A 17,437-nucleotide genomic window follows, 5' to 3' on the forward strand; every position below is an offset into this window, starting at 1 on the left:
CAGCGAAGGGGTTAACACTAGGGGTGATCAAGGGGTTAAATGTGTCCTAGGGAGTGTTTCTAACTTTGGGGGGATGAGACTGCACGCACATCGGCTCCGTCGTCACTCCGCTGGCACACATGCCCACCCCCTAGTGCTCTTAAAGCTACAACGGCTTGCCCGAGAGAGAGAGAGAGAGAGAGACTCAAAAATAACATGTATAGTAGAAAGACAGTATAATAAATACAAAGTCCAAATGTTAAAGCAGCGCTGATGCTGGATAAATGTCCAACTCCACAAACATGTATGGTATACACCAGGGGTGCCCAACCTTTAGAAGAGCGAGGGCCACTTAAGCAACTTGGTAACTGGTCACGGGCCACAATGAGCAGAGCAGGCAGATGACAGGTCCATGCAGAGTGGACACGAACACAGCCCACTCTACTCTATGGGTCATCCGATCCACCCTAGTGGAAGGGGATTTATCTCCTTCTGTTTTTTTTTTGTTTTTGTTTTTATTTTGTTTTTTGCAAATCAGATTGGAGGTAGTCAGGTATAAAAGGACACAAATCACAATCTGTTTACATCTGCCATTTCATAGAGGTGAATGGAGGGTTCGATTGAGTTGGACTGATTGTGTGAAAGGGGCCTTTCACACTAATGCAGCGCAGTGCACCTGTGTCTTTCCTGCGGGTTGGCTACACTTTGCCATGTACTTCTATTATATCCTGCAGGTGGGGTGAACTTTCTGAAAACTCACCAAACCCGCAGGTAATAACAGAAGTCAATGCCTCAGTGTAGGTAACCTGAAGGTGCACTGCACCTGCGAAACAGTTTGAAAGCAGCCCAGTAACCACTGCGCAGATATGCCCATACATACACTGCAATTTTAGTAATAAACTGACCTTTAATAACAGTCTTTCCATATAGGTATGGCCGGCTGTTTCTGTCCCTGGCAGAGTGCATTTGGTATCACTCCACCTGTGGCAAGAGACGGCGCTATACAGAAAGCATCAGCTTATACAGTTCTGCTCCACAGCTGCTTGCTTTGACGGCTTCATTAACAACACAGATGGCAGGTCTGCAACCCATGATCTGGGCTTGCCAATTTGCCATCCCACAGAAGGAGATCGTGGGCCACATCAGAGGGCTCCACGGGCCACATGTGGCCCCCAGGCCACTGGTTAGGCACCCCTGGTATACACTCTGATGTAGCAAACTGAGTCTTATTAAAGTGGGTAATCATAGGCAGTAGATAAGTGCACCCTACACCAACTCCCTATCTTCACCACGTGAGGTACTCCTTCCCCTATTGGGTTTAAACTCACCAAACTAATGTTGTGCTCCAAAGGGGTTCATAAAAACACAAAAAAGCAGATATAGGGTAATCCTGCTTTATTAGAAATCCCCAACATACAGCAAACCCTGAATTCAATTACGTACATTTAGACACTGTTAGAAGAATATTTGGAAATTGAGTGTATAATCAGTCTCCTGATCCCAAGACGTATCGTGTTGCATACATGGCGTCCGCAATCATTTCCTGGTTTGGGAACAGCTGATGGTGAAGCACACTCGTCACTTCCGGTTACGCCGTATTAGCCATGCTCTGACATGTTTCGTCACTTCCTGACTTCAACAGACGGCGTGGCTATATGCCATTTAAGCAGAGATTAAAATGTCCTGCCTCCCAGCTGATTGGACAACACAGCGCGTCACTCTTAACCCAATTGGTGCACATCAGAGCGGTATTTAATACACGCTGCCCGTCCAACATCCATTTTTCTAAGACTCAGTTTGCTACATCACCAGCATGTATACCATACATGTTTGTGGAGTTGGACATTTATCCAGCATCAGCGCTGCTTTAACATTTGGACTTCGTATTTATTATACTGTCTTTCTAATATATATGTATGTATGTGTATATGTGTGTATAATATATATGTATATATATATATATATATATATATATATATATATATATATACTTCTACCGAGCCTTACTGTGTCTGTAGTCTGACCAGTCCTTGGTTTTGTAGTAAATGTCCTTCCAAACGCAAATACTTTGTATCCAAAGTGAGGGAATAAGCAGCCATGCTCCTAGTTGGCTCGTCACATGGAGACACACACTCTCTCACTGAGAGCTACAACCAGCTGCCTTAATCAAGACCTGAAAAGAAAACATTAAACTGCGGTTCATGGACTTGGGAGTCTATCCCACCCAGATCTCTATCAGACTCCCAATAAAACCAGCCCTGGAACAGACTTTACCAATACAGGGTAAAGAACTCTTCTTTACCCTGAAGTCTTTGCTGTTATTATCATTATTATCTTAGATTGCAAATCTAAGAATCCGTGGAGGAACATGTATATCCCATCAATCACTTTTCCTGAAATTTGAACCATATCCCCCCCCGCCCCCCGAGTTTGAGCGGGGGGGGGGGTTGAGCAACTCGGGCAAACAGACTGTAAACTCTGGAGAGAGCATCCGCATTAGCTTGTTGGCTACCTGGTCTATGTTCTACTAAAAATTAAAAATTCTATAGAGCCAAGAACCATCTAACTCTTGCATTTTTCTCCTTATTTTGGGCCATCCATTTGAGAAGGGCATGGTCAGTTAGGAGCCTAAACTGTCACCCTAACAGATAATAATTTTAACTTTTAAGACCCCATTTGATGGCTGGACATTCCCTTTCTACATTGGCGTATCTCTTTTCAGCAGGGGTCAATTTTCTGCTTAAGAGTGCTATGGGGTGTTCCTCCCCAGTCACCACTTGGGACAACACAATTCCACTTCTGAAGCATCCGCCTGCACTGTAAATTACTGTGTGAAATCTGGGGTGATTAAGACAGGGCTATTACACAGGGCTGTCTTTAGGTTCTGGAAAGCTTTCACCTGTGGACTCCACCCCACCGGTAAGATCTGTAAGGGGAGAGGCCAACGTAGCAAAATTGGGGACAAACTAGCCACAAAAAAGCCCTGACCTGTTTTTTATTAAGGGGTCTTGGCCAACTTGGATTTCCTGGACTTTTGTGACTTGGGGTTTTACTACCCCCCCCGCCAATAATGTACCCTAAATAGCGGGCCTCCTCTAATCCCACTGCACATTTCTTAGGATTGGCTGTCAGACCCTCACAACGGAGGGCGTTACCACCCTGCACTTTAGGTAACTGGCTCTCCCAGTCTACACTAAAAATGACCACGTCATCTAAATATGCAGATGCATAAGATTGGTGGGGTTTAAGGATGCGATCCATCATCCTCTGAAAAGTGGCCAGGAGGCATATAGGCCATATGGCATCTTATACTGCCAGTGCCCTTCAGGAGTGGAAAAGGCTGTCTTCTCTTTCGCACGTTCTGTAAGTGATATTTGCCAATAACCCTTCGTAAGATCCAAGGTGGTGATATGTCGAGCATGTCCTAAATGCTCAATTAGCTCATCCACCCTGGGCATTGGATAAGGATCAAATTTTGACACCACATTCAGCTTTTGGAAGTCATTACAAAATCGGATTCTTCCATTCAGCTTGAGAATAAGGACGATTGGATTACACCACTCACTATGGGATTCTATTACTTCAAGCTCCAACATCTTCCTTATTTCCTCTGAGACTACTTTACGCAGAGCTTCTGGGATGCGATAAGGTTTTAAGTTAACTTTCCCCTCCGGCTCAGTCACAATATCATGCCTTATTACTGAATAGTGATGGCCGAACGGTTCGCCCGGCGGTCGTTTCGCGGCGAATTTCCGACTTTCGCCGTCCGCGGGTTCGAACGCCTTTTTCCGTCGTTCGCCCCGGCGGACTTACGTGTTTAATGTATACAAGAACTTTAACCTTTCGTGACACGTTTATCATGTGTTACAGGACAACCAATTGAGACATGACAGCTCATGGACACTTGGACATTCCCCCTAACCTATAAATACACCCGATCCGGTGGCCATTTTACATTCTTTCTTCTGTCACTGTAGGGAAAGGATCCTGTGTGGAGTAGGGACAGAGAAAACGCTAGCTATTTGGTACACAAAAGTTCTTTTCAGGACTGGTATAGGTGTTAGGTCAGCAGCCTGAGTTTCTTTTGTCAGTTTAGATAAAGGGACAGAGCGCTGTATGCTGCTATTTTAGGGACAGCTCAGCCAGATTAGTCTTTCTTCATCATCATCATCATCATCATCATTAGCTGTTACTATCAGGTCCACAAAAGAGCTGTTCCAGCTAATCGTTCCAGCCTACTCTTTTTTGCCAATTTGTATAGGGACAGGCAGGAAGCAGTGTTGTCAGGCAGTGAGGATAATTTTAAAGACTTGCTGTTACTATTAGTTCCACAAAGGTTCTTTTCAGGACTGGTATCAGTGGTACGGTAATAGGCTTGTACACGTATAATATTCTTTCTTCCAAATATAGAAAGAATATTATACTTGACTGCTGCCCTTCTGCTGCAGTCTGCTAATCATTCACAACTCACTTGTTCCACAAAGCTCTTTATCAGGACTGGTAACTTGGTCTGCCTAGGGTGCTACGGTACATAGGCTTGGGTGCGGTACAGTCTGCTGTTCTGTAAGGACCGCTATCGGTCCACAATACATAGGGTTGCCGTGCACTACTGCTGACCGCTGCCCTATACTGCAGCAGTCCTTCATTGGTATAGGGACTGACGTACAGTCTGCTAATCACTAACACACAACCTGCTTGGTCCACAAAAGTTCTTATAAGGACTGGTAACTTGGTATAGGGTGCTACGGTACATAGGCCTGAGTGCAGTACAGTCTGCTGTTCTGTAAGGACCGCTATCGGTCCACAATACATAGGGTTGACGTGCACTACTGCTGACCGCTGCCCTATACTGCAGCAGTCCTTCAGCGGTATAGGGACTGACGCACAGTCTGCTAAACACTAACACACAACCTGCTTGGTCCACAAAAGTTCTTATAAGGACTGGTAACTTGGTATAGGGTGCTACGGTACATAGGCCTGAGTGCAGTACAGTCTGCTGTTCTGTAAGGACCGCTATCGGTCCACAATACATAGGGTTGCCGTGCACTACTGCTGACCGCTGCCCTATACTGCAGCAGTCCTTCATTGGTATAGGGACTGACGTACAGTCTGCTAATCACTAACACACAACCTGCTTGGTCCACAAAAGTTCTTATAAGGACTGGTAACTTGGTATAGGGTGCTACGGTACATAGGCCTGAGTGCGTTACAGTCTGCTGTTCTGTAAGGACCGCTATCGGTCCACAATACATAGGGTTGCCGTGCACTACTGCTGACCGCTGCCCTATACTGCAGCAGTCCTTCATTGGTATAGGGACTGACGTACAGTCTGCTAATCACTAACACACAACCTGCTTGGTCCACAAAAGTTCTTATAAGGACTGGTAACTTGGTATAGGGTGCTACGGTACATAGGCCTGAGTGCGTTACAGTCTGCTGTTCTGTAAGGACCGCTATCGGTCCACAATACATAGGGTTGCCGTGCACTACTGCTGACCGCTGCCCTATACTGCAGCAGTCCTTCATTGGTATAGGGACTGACGTACAGTCTGCTAATCACTAACACACAACCTGCTTGATCCACAAAAGTTCTTATAAGGACTGGTAACTTGGTATAGGGTGCTACGGTACATAGGCCTGAGTGCAGTACAGTCTGCTGTTCTGTAAGGACCGCTATCGGTCCACAATACATAGGGTTGCCGTGCACTACTGCTGACCGCTGCCCTATACTGCAGCAGTCCTTCAGCGGTATAGGGACTGACGCACAGTCTGCTAAACACTAACACACAACCTGCTTGGTCCACAAAAGTTCTTATAAGGACTGGTAACTTGGTATAGGGTGCTACGGTACATAGGCCTGAGTGCAGTACAGTCTGCTGTTCTGTAAGGACCGCTATCGGTCCACAATACATAGGGTTGCCGTGCACTACTGCTGACCGCTGCCCTATACTGCAGCAGTCCTTCAGCGGTATAGGGACTGACGCACAGTCTGCTAAACACTAACACACAACCTGCTTGGTCCACAAAAGTTCTTATAAGGACTGGTAACTTGGTATAGGGTGCTACGGTACATAGGCCTGAGTGCAGTACAGTCTGCTGTTCTGTAAGGACCGCTATCGGTCCACAATACATAGGGTTGCCGTGCACTACTGCTGACCGCTGCCCTATACTGCAGCAGTCCTTCATTGGTATAGGGACTGACGTACAGTCTGCTAATCACTAACACACAACCTGCTTGGTCCACAAAAGTTCTTATAAGGACTGGTAACTTGGTATAGGGTGCTACGGTACATAGGCCTGAGTGCGTTACAGTCTGCTGTTCTGTAAGGACCGCTATCGGTCCACAATACATAGGGTTGCCGTGCACTACTGCTGACCGCTGCCCTATACTGCAGCAGTCCTTCATTGGTATAGGGACTGACGTACAGTCTGCTAATCACTAACACACAACCTGCTTGGTCCACAAAAGTTCTTATAAGGACTGGTAACTTGGTATAGGGTGCTACGGTACATAGGCCTGAGTGCGTTACAGTCTGCTGTTCTGTAAGGACCGCTATCGGTCCACAATACATAGGGTTGCCGTGCACTACTGCTGACCGCTGCCCTATACTGCAGCAGTCCTTCATTGGTATAGGGACTGACGTACAGTCTGCTAATCACTAACACACAACCTGCTTGGTCCACAAAAGTTCTTATAAGGACTGGTAACTTGGTATAGGGTGCTACGGTACATAGGCCTGAGTGCGTTACAGTCTGCTGTTCTGTAAGGACCGCTATCGGTCCACAATACATAGGGTTGCCGTGCACTACTGCTGACCGCTGCCCTATACTGCAGCAGTCCTTCATTGGTATAGGGACTGACGTACAGTCTGCTAATCACTAACACACAACCTGCTTGGTCCACAAAAGTTCTTATAAGGACTGGTAACTTGGTATAGGGTGCTACGGTACATAGGCCTGAGTGCAGTACAGTCTGCTGTTCTGTAAGGACCGCTATCGGTCCACAATACATAGGGTTGCCGTGCACTACTGCTGACCGCTGCCCTATACTGCAGCAGTCCTTCAGCGGTATAGGGACTGACGCACAGTCTGCTAAACACTAACACACAACCTGCTTGGTCCACAAAAGTTCTTATAAGGACTGGTAACTTGGTATAGGGTGCTACGGTACATAGGCCTGAGTGCAGTACAGTCTGCTGTTCTGTAAGGACCGCTATCGGTCCACAATACATAGGGTTGCCGTGCACTACTGCTGACCGCTGCCCTATACTGCAGCAGTCCTTCAGCGGTATAGGGACTGACGCACAGTCTGCTAAACACTAACACACAACCTGCTTGGTCCACAAAAGTTTTTATAAGGACTGGTAACTTGGTATAGGGTGCTACGGTACATAGGCCTGAGTGCAGTACAGTCTGCTGTTCTGTAAGGACCGCTATCGGTCCACAATACATAGGGTTGACGTGCACTACTGCTGACCGCTGCCCTATACTGCAGCAGTCCTTCAGCGGTATAGGGACTAAGAGTTTTGTCACAGGGTGATTTAAAAAATGACAGGCAGAGGAAGAGGCAGGCCCTTCCGCAGGGGTGGTAGGGGTAGGGCAGGAGCAACAGCCTTGAGCCAAAGTGGGAAGTTGCAGAAGGTGCGTTCAATTACTTTAAAGGACGCACCAGACTTGGTTGAGTGGCTCACTCAGCCTTATTCTTCTGCACCCTCCTCATCCTCTCGATCTGCACCCTCTTCTTCACTCTCTGCTATGTGCACCCCCAAAGACACTACCACCAACAACACGACCACCACCACCACCACCACATACCTTCCGCTTGAGTCACTGGAATTATTTTCCGATCCATATCAAGAGGACATTTCTGATGCGCAGCCACTCTTGGTATTGGATCAGGAAGAGGAGGTAGCAACAAGCGCTACTCAGCAGTCTGACGCCAGTACCCAGATCAGCCCAAGGAGGAGGTTGGTCCCCGGTGTTGCTGCCTACTCTACTTATAGCGGTGGGGAAGGTGACGTTGATGATGACGTGTCTAGTGATGTCACGTGGGTGCCCACAAGAGAGGAAGAGGAGGGGAGTTCAGAGGGAGATATGGACCAGCAGATAGGGAGGAGAAGCAGCAATGACTTACATTGCACAGCAGGGACAAAGCAGACTGCAAATGTATCAGGAGCGAGTCATCGACCATGTACGGTCACATCTGGCGCTCCCAGGACACCGGCACATGGCTCCGCAGTGTGGGCTTTTTTTAACGTGTCCGCTGCTGACAATAGCGTTGCCATCTGCAATCTTTGCAGTCAACGCGTTAGTCGCGGTAAGCCCAATACTCACCTAGGGACGACCGCCTTAAGAAGGCACATGAGCAGCCATCACCGAGCCCAGTGGGAGCAACGGAACACACAAAGCCACACTGCAGGCTCTCACCGTCCAGCCTCGTCTTCTACTTCTCCTTCTCCTCTCTCCTCACAATTGTCCTCCACTCCACCTTCCATCACGCCAAGCTCACATTTTTCTGCAAAAAGGCAGGCTTCCGTGGGCCTAATGTTTGAGCGTAAAAAAATGATGACGCCGGATAACCCTCTTGCCCAACGGTTGGCGGCTGGCTTGTCAGAACTCATAGCCCGCCAACTACTGCCATATAAACTGGTGGACTCGGAGGCCTTTCGCAAATTTGTGGCCATTGGAACACCACAATGGAAGGTCCCAGGAAGGAAGTATTTCTCAGAGAAGGGCATCCCAGAGCTATATGGCCATGTTCAGCGGCAAGTGAATGTATCTCTGGCACACAGTGTCGGTGCCAAGATACATCTGACCACAGACACGTGGTCTAGCAAACACGGGCAGGGAAGGTATATCAGTTTTACTGCCCACTGGGTGAACCTTCTGACGGCCGTCAAGCATGTAACCCGTGGCACCCGTGTAGATTTGGTTTTACCGCCACGGATTGCATGCAGGCCTGACTCTTCTTCTCCTCCTCCTACTCCATCCTCCTCCCTCTCCTCCTCAGCTGCCTCCTCCTTTTCCGCTGCTAGCGTCTCTTCCACTGCACCGCCCAAGCTCCCCAGAACCTATTCCACATGCCAGGTGAGACGTTGCCATGCCGTGCTGCGTCTGTTGTGCCTGGAAGCAAAGAGCCACACTGGCCCGGCACTCCTTTCAGCTTTGCGTTCACAGGCAGATGAGTGGCTAACACCGCTCAATTTGACAGTTGGTAAAGTGGTGTGTGACAACGGTGCCAATCTGCTTAGCGCATTGAAACAGGGCAAAATCACGCACGTGCCGTGCATGGCACACGTCTTAAACTTGGTCGTGCAGCGATTCCTTGTCAAATACCCTGGGGTCCAGGACATCTTGCGGCAGGCAAGGAAAATCTCGGCCCATTTCAGAAGATCTTACACGGCCATGGCTCGCCTTGCTGACATTCAGCGGCGACACCATCTGCCGGTCAGACGTCTTATTTGCGATTGCCCGACGCGATGGAACTCAACCTTCTATATGCTTGATAGGCTGCTCCAGCAGAAACGTGCAGTTAACGTCTACCTGTATGAACTCTGCGAAAGAAACGGTTCTGGGGAGCTGGGTTTTTTTTCACCGCGCCAGTGGCTGCTCATGCGCGACACATGCAGACTTCTGCGGCCATTTGAGGAGATCACCAAACTGGTCAGTCGCAGCCATGGCGCCATCAGTGACATGGTACCTTATGCCTTCTTTCTGGAGCGTGCATTGCGTCGTGTCATTGATCAGGCTGTGGAGGAGCAGGAGCGGGAAGATGAGGAAGTCGCAATGCTGGATGAATTCCCAGGGGGGGCTACTCTATCTGAGACAAGTCAACAACAGGAGTCTGATGAGGAGTCAGAGGAGGATGGTGCCGGGGCGGATGAGCAGGAGCAAGAAGAGCATGCTTTAAACCTTTCTGGGATCCCTGTTGTGCGAGGATGGGGAGAGGAGAATGAAGAGGACGACATTATCCTGGATGATGAGCAGGAGCCAGGCCACCACACCGCTTCCACTTTAGTGCAAATGGGGGCCTTCATGCTCCAGTGTTTTAATAGGGACCCCCGTATAAAAAGCATGAGGGTCAAGGACCAGTACTGGGTGGCAACGTACTTAGACCCCCGGTACAAACACAAAATGGCGGAAATGTTACCGCCGTCGCAGAGGGCTGTCAGAATGCAGCACTTCCAGGCCTTGCTTCGAGAAATGCTGCATTCTGCTTTTGCGTGCGCTGGCAGAGTAGCAATTCCCACTCCCAGAGAAGGATTTGCGGGTACCAATCCAACAGCGCCTGCAAGAAGAGGCCGGTTTGAAGATGTGTTGGTGACTTCGGATATGAGGTCATTCTTTCAGCCGACCCATCGACAGGTGTCATCCGGATCCAGCATCAGGGAACGCCTAGACCGTCAGGTGTCCGACTACATTGGGTTAACGGCCGATGTGGACGCTCTGAGGAGTGATGAACCCCTAGACTACTGGGTGGGCAGGCTTGACCTCTGGCCAGAGCTTGCCCAATTTGCAATCGAACTGTTGGCTTGCCCCTCATCCAGTGTCCTGTCCGAAAGGACGTTCAGCGCAGCAGGGGGGATTGTGACCGATAAGCGTACTCGCCTAGCTCACCACAGTGTTAACTACCTCACATTTCTAAAAATGAATGAGGCATGGATCTCGGAGGAATTCAACACATGTGATCAGTAGACCATGTATATGTCTATAAACAATTTTTGGAATCAAGCACACAGACCTTCTTAATTCATTTGGCTCACTTCCCTGACCCAAAAAAGCACACCGTACTATATGCCCCTACCCTCCTCTTTGAAGAGGTTGAGCGGTGTCATATTTCTACTGGGGCTGCTTATTATGAGGGGTTCCCACCATCCCTGTGCTGTGCTGACTTCCTCCTGGGTGTTCTTATTATGAGGGGCTCCCACCATCCCTGTGCTGTGCTGACTTCCTCCTGGGGGTTCTTATTATGAGGGGATCACACCATCCCTGTGCTGTGCTGACTTCCTCCTGGGGCTGCTTACGGTGCTGCTGTCAGCGCTGTATGTCACGGAGCTGCTGTCAGCGCTGTATGTCACGGAGCTGCTGTCAGCGCTGTATGTCACGGAGCTGCTGTCAGCGCTGTATGTCACGGAGCTGCTGTCAGCGCTGTATGTCACGGAGCTGCTGTCAGCGCTGTATGTCACGGAGCTGCTGTCAGCGCTGTATGTCACGGAGCTGCTGTCAGCGCTGTATGTCACGGTGCTGCTGTCAGCGCTGTATGTCACGGAGCTGCTGTCAGCGCTGTATGTCACGGAGCTGCTGTCAGCGCTGTATGTCACGGTGCTGCTGTCAGCGCTGTATGTCACGGAGCTGCTGTCAGCGCTGTATGTCACGGTGCTGCTGTCAGCGCTGTATGTCACGGAGCTGCTGTCAGCGCTGTATGTCACGGAGCTGCTGTCAGTGCTGTATGTCACGGAGCTGCTGTCAGCGCTGTATGTCACGGAGCTGCTGTCAGCGCTGTATGTCACGGAGCTGCTGTCAGCGCTGTATGTCACGGTGCTGCTGTCAGCGCTGTATGTCACGGAGCTGCTGTCAGCGCTGTATGTCACGGAGCTGCTGTCAGTGCTGTATGTCACGGAGCTGCTGTCAGCGCTGTATGTCACGGAGCTGCTGTCAGCGCTGTATGTCACGGAGCTGCTGTCAGCGCTGTATGTCACGGTGCTGCTGTCAGCGCTGTATGTCACGGAGCTGCTGTCAGCGCTGTATGTCACGGAGCTGCTGTCAGCGCTGTATGTCACGGAGCTGCTGTCAGCGCTGTATGTCACGGAGCTGCTGTCAGCGCTGTATGTCACGGAGCTGCTGTCAGCGCTGTATGTCACGGTGCTGATGTCAGTGCTCTGTATTACGGTGCTGCTGTCAGTGCTCTGTATCTCCTGCACCCTCTTGTTTGCCTACCCTGGTCCCTGACCTTCCCTCTCCTCCATTGCCTTCATTAGCTCCATAGTCCTGAATTGTCAGAACAATTTCCCAAATAAAAAAAAAATGCTTGTAGTTATCGATCCCAAATTCACCTCATACATGTATTATGCTATTGTCCAGGTGGTGGGACTACGTGCTACCCCCTAATAATTACCCCGTGGCCGCAAATTCGACCTAAAGGTTTGCGAAATTCGCCTCCCATTGAAGTCAATGGAGCCCGCGGCGAACGGTCGTTTTCGCGAACGTTTGTGCCCGTTCGCGTTTCGCGTTCGCGAAACGTCCCGTCGGAAGTTCGTCCATCACTATTACTGAAGTTACCCCTGGAATATCAGAGAAGAACTCCCTATTTTTTAGTAGAAATTCCTTGGTCTCTTGTTTCTGGCCTACAGACGGGACCTCAGTGATCTCTACCCCAGGCACGGTAGAAGGACCTGCAGTAGTCTTCGCCAAGGGTGTGTGGACCACAAGGGATTCTGTCTTTCCATGGCTTCAATAGATTGACATGATAGATTTAGGTAGGGCTTCTTTTTGCCAGGCTGATGTACTCTATAGTTAACTTCCCCCCACTTGTTCTACAACCTCGTATGGCCCTTGCCATTTCACCAGAAATTTGCTCTCCACCATAGGTACCAGCACAAGAACTGTCACCGGGGTTAAAGGTTCAGATGTTGGTTATAGACTCTAGCCTGAGCCTGTTGCAAATGGTTTTTAATGCCGCGTACACACGATCAAACAATCCGGTGGAAAAGTCATGCAAACTCAAGTCCGCCAAACAATCCCCCCGTGTGTAGCCTTCGGCATAATTTTTTGACCCGAAAGTACGGCGGACTTAGAATGCCGTGTTGCACTCCAATCTTCCCGCCGGACTCGCATTTCGGCGGACAATCCGGCCGTGTGTGTGCCAGTCCGCCGTACTTTTGAAATGAGCGGACTTTTCCCGCCCGGAGAAAAGTCCGCTCATTTTGAGCGGGTCTCCAGGTAGGCAGGGCCCGCGAAGGAGACGTCGCTGGCCCCGCCGCCTGGTATGGACTTAAAGGGGAACCCCAACCGCGAAAAAAATTGGCCTGGGGGTCCCCCCCAAGTCCACAACAGACCCTTGTCCGAGCACGCTACCCGGCCGGCCAGGAAAGGGGGGGCGAGCGAGCGCCCCCCCTCCTGAGCCGTACCAGGCCGCGTGCCCTCAACATGGGGGGTGCCTTGGGGAAAGGGGGGCGCGCGGCCCCCCCACCCCAAAGCACCTTGTCCCCATGTTGATGAGGACAAGGGCCTCTTCCCGACAACCCTGGCCGTTGGTTGTCGGGGTCTGCGGGCGGGGGGCTTATCGGAATCCGGGAGCCCCCTTTAATAAGGGGGCCCCCGGATACCGGCGCCCTACCCTATGTGAATGAGTATGGGGTACAATGTACCCCTACCCATTCACCTGTAAAATAAAAGTACAAAAAAACCACAACACACGAGATAAAATACTTTATTGCACAGCTCCGGGGGTCTTCCGTCTTCGGGGGTCTTCTCGCCGGACTCCTCCGCTATCTTCTTGTAGCTCTTTTGCTAGCGGAGGAGTCCGGCTTTCTTCCTCGCCGCCGGCCTCTTCTTCCGACTTCGGGGGTCTTGTCCCCCTCTTCGGTTCTTCTGCCGGGCCACCGCGCCTTCTTATAGCTCTTTTACAGGCGGTGGCCCGGTCTTCTGTCGCCGCCGCCGCCTTCCGTTCTTCTTCTTCTCCAGGAGATGTTGACTCGACGATCTCTCCGGCCGCAATGCCAGGGACGCGCTGCGCTGCCACTTATATAGGGACAAAGGGCGGTGTCACATGGGTTTATGTCACATGGGTTGGTAACATGGGTTGATGTCACATGGCGACAGTCCCAGCATCCTCCGGGACTGTGACATCGTAAGGGGGCGGGGTCACCATGTGACACCAACCCATGTGACATAAACCCATGTGACACCGCCCCTTGTCCCTATATAAGTGGCAGCGCAGCGCGTCCCTGGCATTGCGGCCGGAGAGATCGCATGGGGACAAGGTGCTTTGGGGTGGGGGGGCCGCGCGCCCCCCCCTTCCCCAAAGCACCCCCCATGTTGAGGGCACACGGCCAGGTACGGCTCAGGAGGGGGGGGCGCTCGCTTGCCCCCCCTTTCCTGGCCGGCCGGGTAGCGTGCTCGGACAAGGGTCTGTTGTGGACTTGGGGGGGACCCCCACGCCGATTTTTTTCGGCGTTGGGGTTCCCCTTTAAGTCCATACCAGGCGGCGGGGCCAGCGACGTCTCCTTCGCGGGCCCCGCCTACCTGGAGACGCGCTCGAAATGAGCGGACTTTCCTCTGCGTGTGTGGGCGAGTCCGTTCATTTCAAAAGTAGGGCGGATAGTACGGCGGACTTAGTACGCCGTATTAGTCCGCTCAAAAAGTGCCGTGTGTAGGCAAGTAGCCCGTTCGGAAAGTCCGACGGACAGTCTGGCGGGAAGTCCGCCAGACTAAGTACGTCGGACATACCGCTACGTGTGTACGCGGCTTAACAATGGGCACGACTTTTCAAATCTGGCCTTACATTTGAGCAATATGTTCCACTACACTTTTGAGTAGGGTTGCCTCTTGTTCCCAGGTATTTTGCTATATCTAATAGGCCTCTCGGATGTCAATCATACAGCAACTCGAAAGGGGAAAAGCAAGTGGAGGCTTGGGTACCTCCCATATAGCAAACAGAGTCCCAGTTCCTACCATCTGCAGCAACCACTCGTTTTAACATTCCTTTCAGTGATTTGTTGAACCTTTCCACTAGACCATCTCTCTGTGGGTGGTACACAAAAGTGCGTAAGTGATTAATTTTAAACAATTTACACAACTCTTTAGTAACCTTCAACATAAAGGGTGTGCCCTGGTCAGTTAACAGCTCCTGAGGAATACCCACACATGAAAACGTAAGAAAAAGCTCTTTAGCAATACTCCTTAGCTGAGGGGTTCCCTAACGGTATTGCCTCTGGGTACCGGGTGGCATAGTCCTAGACAACCAGGATATACTGGCGGCCTCTAGAGGACTTAACCAAGGGACCTACAATATCCATGGCAACCCTGTCAAAGGGCACCTCAATGATGGGTAAAGGTACCAATGGACTCCGTAAATGTGAGCCCAGAGCGGTGAACTGACAAACTGGGCAAGATTCACAGTACAATTTTTACCTCTTTGTGTAAGTCTGGCCAATAAAGCTGTTTCAATATTCTCTCCTTAGTTTTATCTACCCCCAGATGCCCCCAAGAACATGAGAATGTGCCAGGTCTAGCACCATATGTTTATGAGGTTGAGGTAATAGCAACTGTTCCAGTCTCTCTCCTCGTATTTCATCGACTCTGTATAACAGGTCATTTTCCATAGCAAAATGGGAGAATAGAGCCTCCTCCCCTGGCTCATGGGGTACCTTATTTACCACTTTTGCATGTTTCCTTGCCCTAGCTAAAGTGGGGTCCCTAAGCTGGGCTGTGACAAACTTTTCTCAGGTCGTGGGCAGGTCCAGTAGGTCTAACTCCAGAGGGTGGTCCTCTGTGTCACCTGCAAGGACCCCCAAGGGAAATTTTGCAGACTCTTTCACTTCATTCTGCCCCTCCAGCAGTTCCGAGCAGTAGAAATCTATTCCAGCTGGGGGCCCTGCTCGCTAGGCCTTTCCCCATAAGTGCCAGAAAATAGGGAAGTCTGGTCCGAGGACAGTGTTGTACATGAGATTTGGGACTACTCCAACCTTATGGTCCATGGTCCCCCAGGGAGATTCGATAGACACAAAGGCTGTGGGTTAGCACTTGGTATCCCCATTAATACAAACAATGGCCATTAGCCGTCACTGCAGCTTAATGGGGTTCACGAGACTGGCATGCACTAAAGTTACTAGACTGCCAGAATCCAGCAAGGCAGTCATCTGGCAACCATCCACTTTAATGACACAAATCTATTTCTCAGTGCTGTCTGACTGTTGTGGGGTGCCTCCTGGTGTAGCAACAAAGGAGCTTTGCTGGGTCATACTGTAATCCATAGATTCCTGATTTAGCGGACAACTGGCAGCCAGGTGCCCTGGTTCTTGGCAATGCCAACACATTATTGAACCCCGGTCCTGGCAGGTCTCTCTTTGGTGATTGAGGTTCCTGAGGCGCAAGTTGTGAAGCTTAATCTAATTTACCACCTTTTTCCCAGGTTCCCAGGGTGGGATCACCTTTTTCCCAGGTTGGCGGGCTTCTGTCTCTTGGAGAAGGATTCTTTTTTTGGTACTACCCCCTAAAGAAAATCCTCAGTACACAAGTACCGCTCCACGAGTGCCACCGACTCAATGGCATCTTATCTGTAGTGCAGCCTGCACTCGCTTGCGTAAATCTAACATTGTCAACACATAGAACCTTGTCAGTCAGGAACTGTACCTGACTCTGTATGAGCTTATTGAACTCCTTCTGCTCCTACATGGCCGCTTGGTAGCAGTTATCAACAAGCGGTTAGTTTCTTGTTGGTCTGTGCATGCTTGTACCAGCTGTTTATTTCCTCCATTCTCTTAAACATTATACTGGTACCAGTGAATTAAAAAAAAAAAAAAAAATTTTCTTTTCAAAATGCTGCTATAAGAGGTAGTCTTGTGGTTTTGTGCCTACTTCAAGCCACCAATTGTAGGGGATCAGACTCAATGTAGGGACAAACTCAGTTTCTTTAGGAAAACATCATGTTTAATCCACAGGATATTCCCAAACAGAAGGAAAAGGCCATCTTGCCATAAATCAAACAAAAGTAAACTTCTGCTCTACCAAGCCTTACTGCGTCCATAGTCTGACCAGTTCTTGGTTTTGTAGTAAATGCCCTTCCAAACGCAAACACTTTGTATCCAAAGTCAGGGAACAAGCAGCCATGCTCCTAGTTGGCTCCTCACATGGAGACATACACTCTCACTGAGAGACCTGAAAAGAAACATTAAGGCCCCATTCACACCTATGAGAATTAGATGTGGCTTAAACCACATCCAATTAGAAGGACATTTCTAAATACATTCATTTTAATGAGGCTGGTTCACATATCTGCGGTGCATTCGCACTCCACATTGCACAAAAAAGTGTGTATTTTCTAGGCAGTGCGGTCCAGCTCAGGTGCGACTTCAGGCCCATTATCTTCTATAAGCGCGCATCTGATTCGCAGATGTGTTCCGTTGTGAACAGGATAAAATACTGAAGCAATCCTGAGCTGACAATGATCAAAAACTGATGAGCTGAGTTTTCTCTTCGCAGGGAAACCTGAGATTAAATTTGCACCGCACATGTGTGAACCTAGCCTAAACTGCGGCCCATGAACTTGGGAGTCTATCCCACCCAGATCTCTATCGGACTCTCAATAAAACCATCCCTGGAACGAACTTTAGCAATACAAGGTAAAGAACTATCCTTTACCCTGAAGTCTTTGCTGGTATTCTCTTTATTGCCTCTAGAATCCGTGGCGAAACATATATCCCATCAATCACTTTTCCTGAAATTTGAACCCTGCATA

At 49.8% G+C, this 17,437-nt stretch overlaps 1 protein-coding gene across 1 annotated transcript in view; it reads left to right on the top strand.

The window, feature by feature from the left end:
- Positions 1-17,437, top strand: part of LOC143974320 (acetylgalactosaminyl-O-glycosyl-glycoprotein beta-1,3-N-acetylglucosaminyltransferase-like) — a 311,622-nt gene that overhangs the window by 41,451 nt on the left and 252,734 nt on the right. The window lies entirely within an intron of this gene.

This window comes from Lithobates pipiens, unplaced genomic scaffold (genome assembly GCF_037356315.1).
Source record: "Lithobates pipiens isolate NorthernLeopardFrog02 unplaced genomic scaffold, aLitPip1_a1.2 Scaffold_13, whole genome shotgun sequence".
Taxonomy (NCBI): Eukaryota; Metazoa; Chordata; class Amphibia; order Anura; family Ranidae; genus Lithobates; species Lithobates pipiens.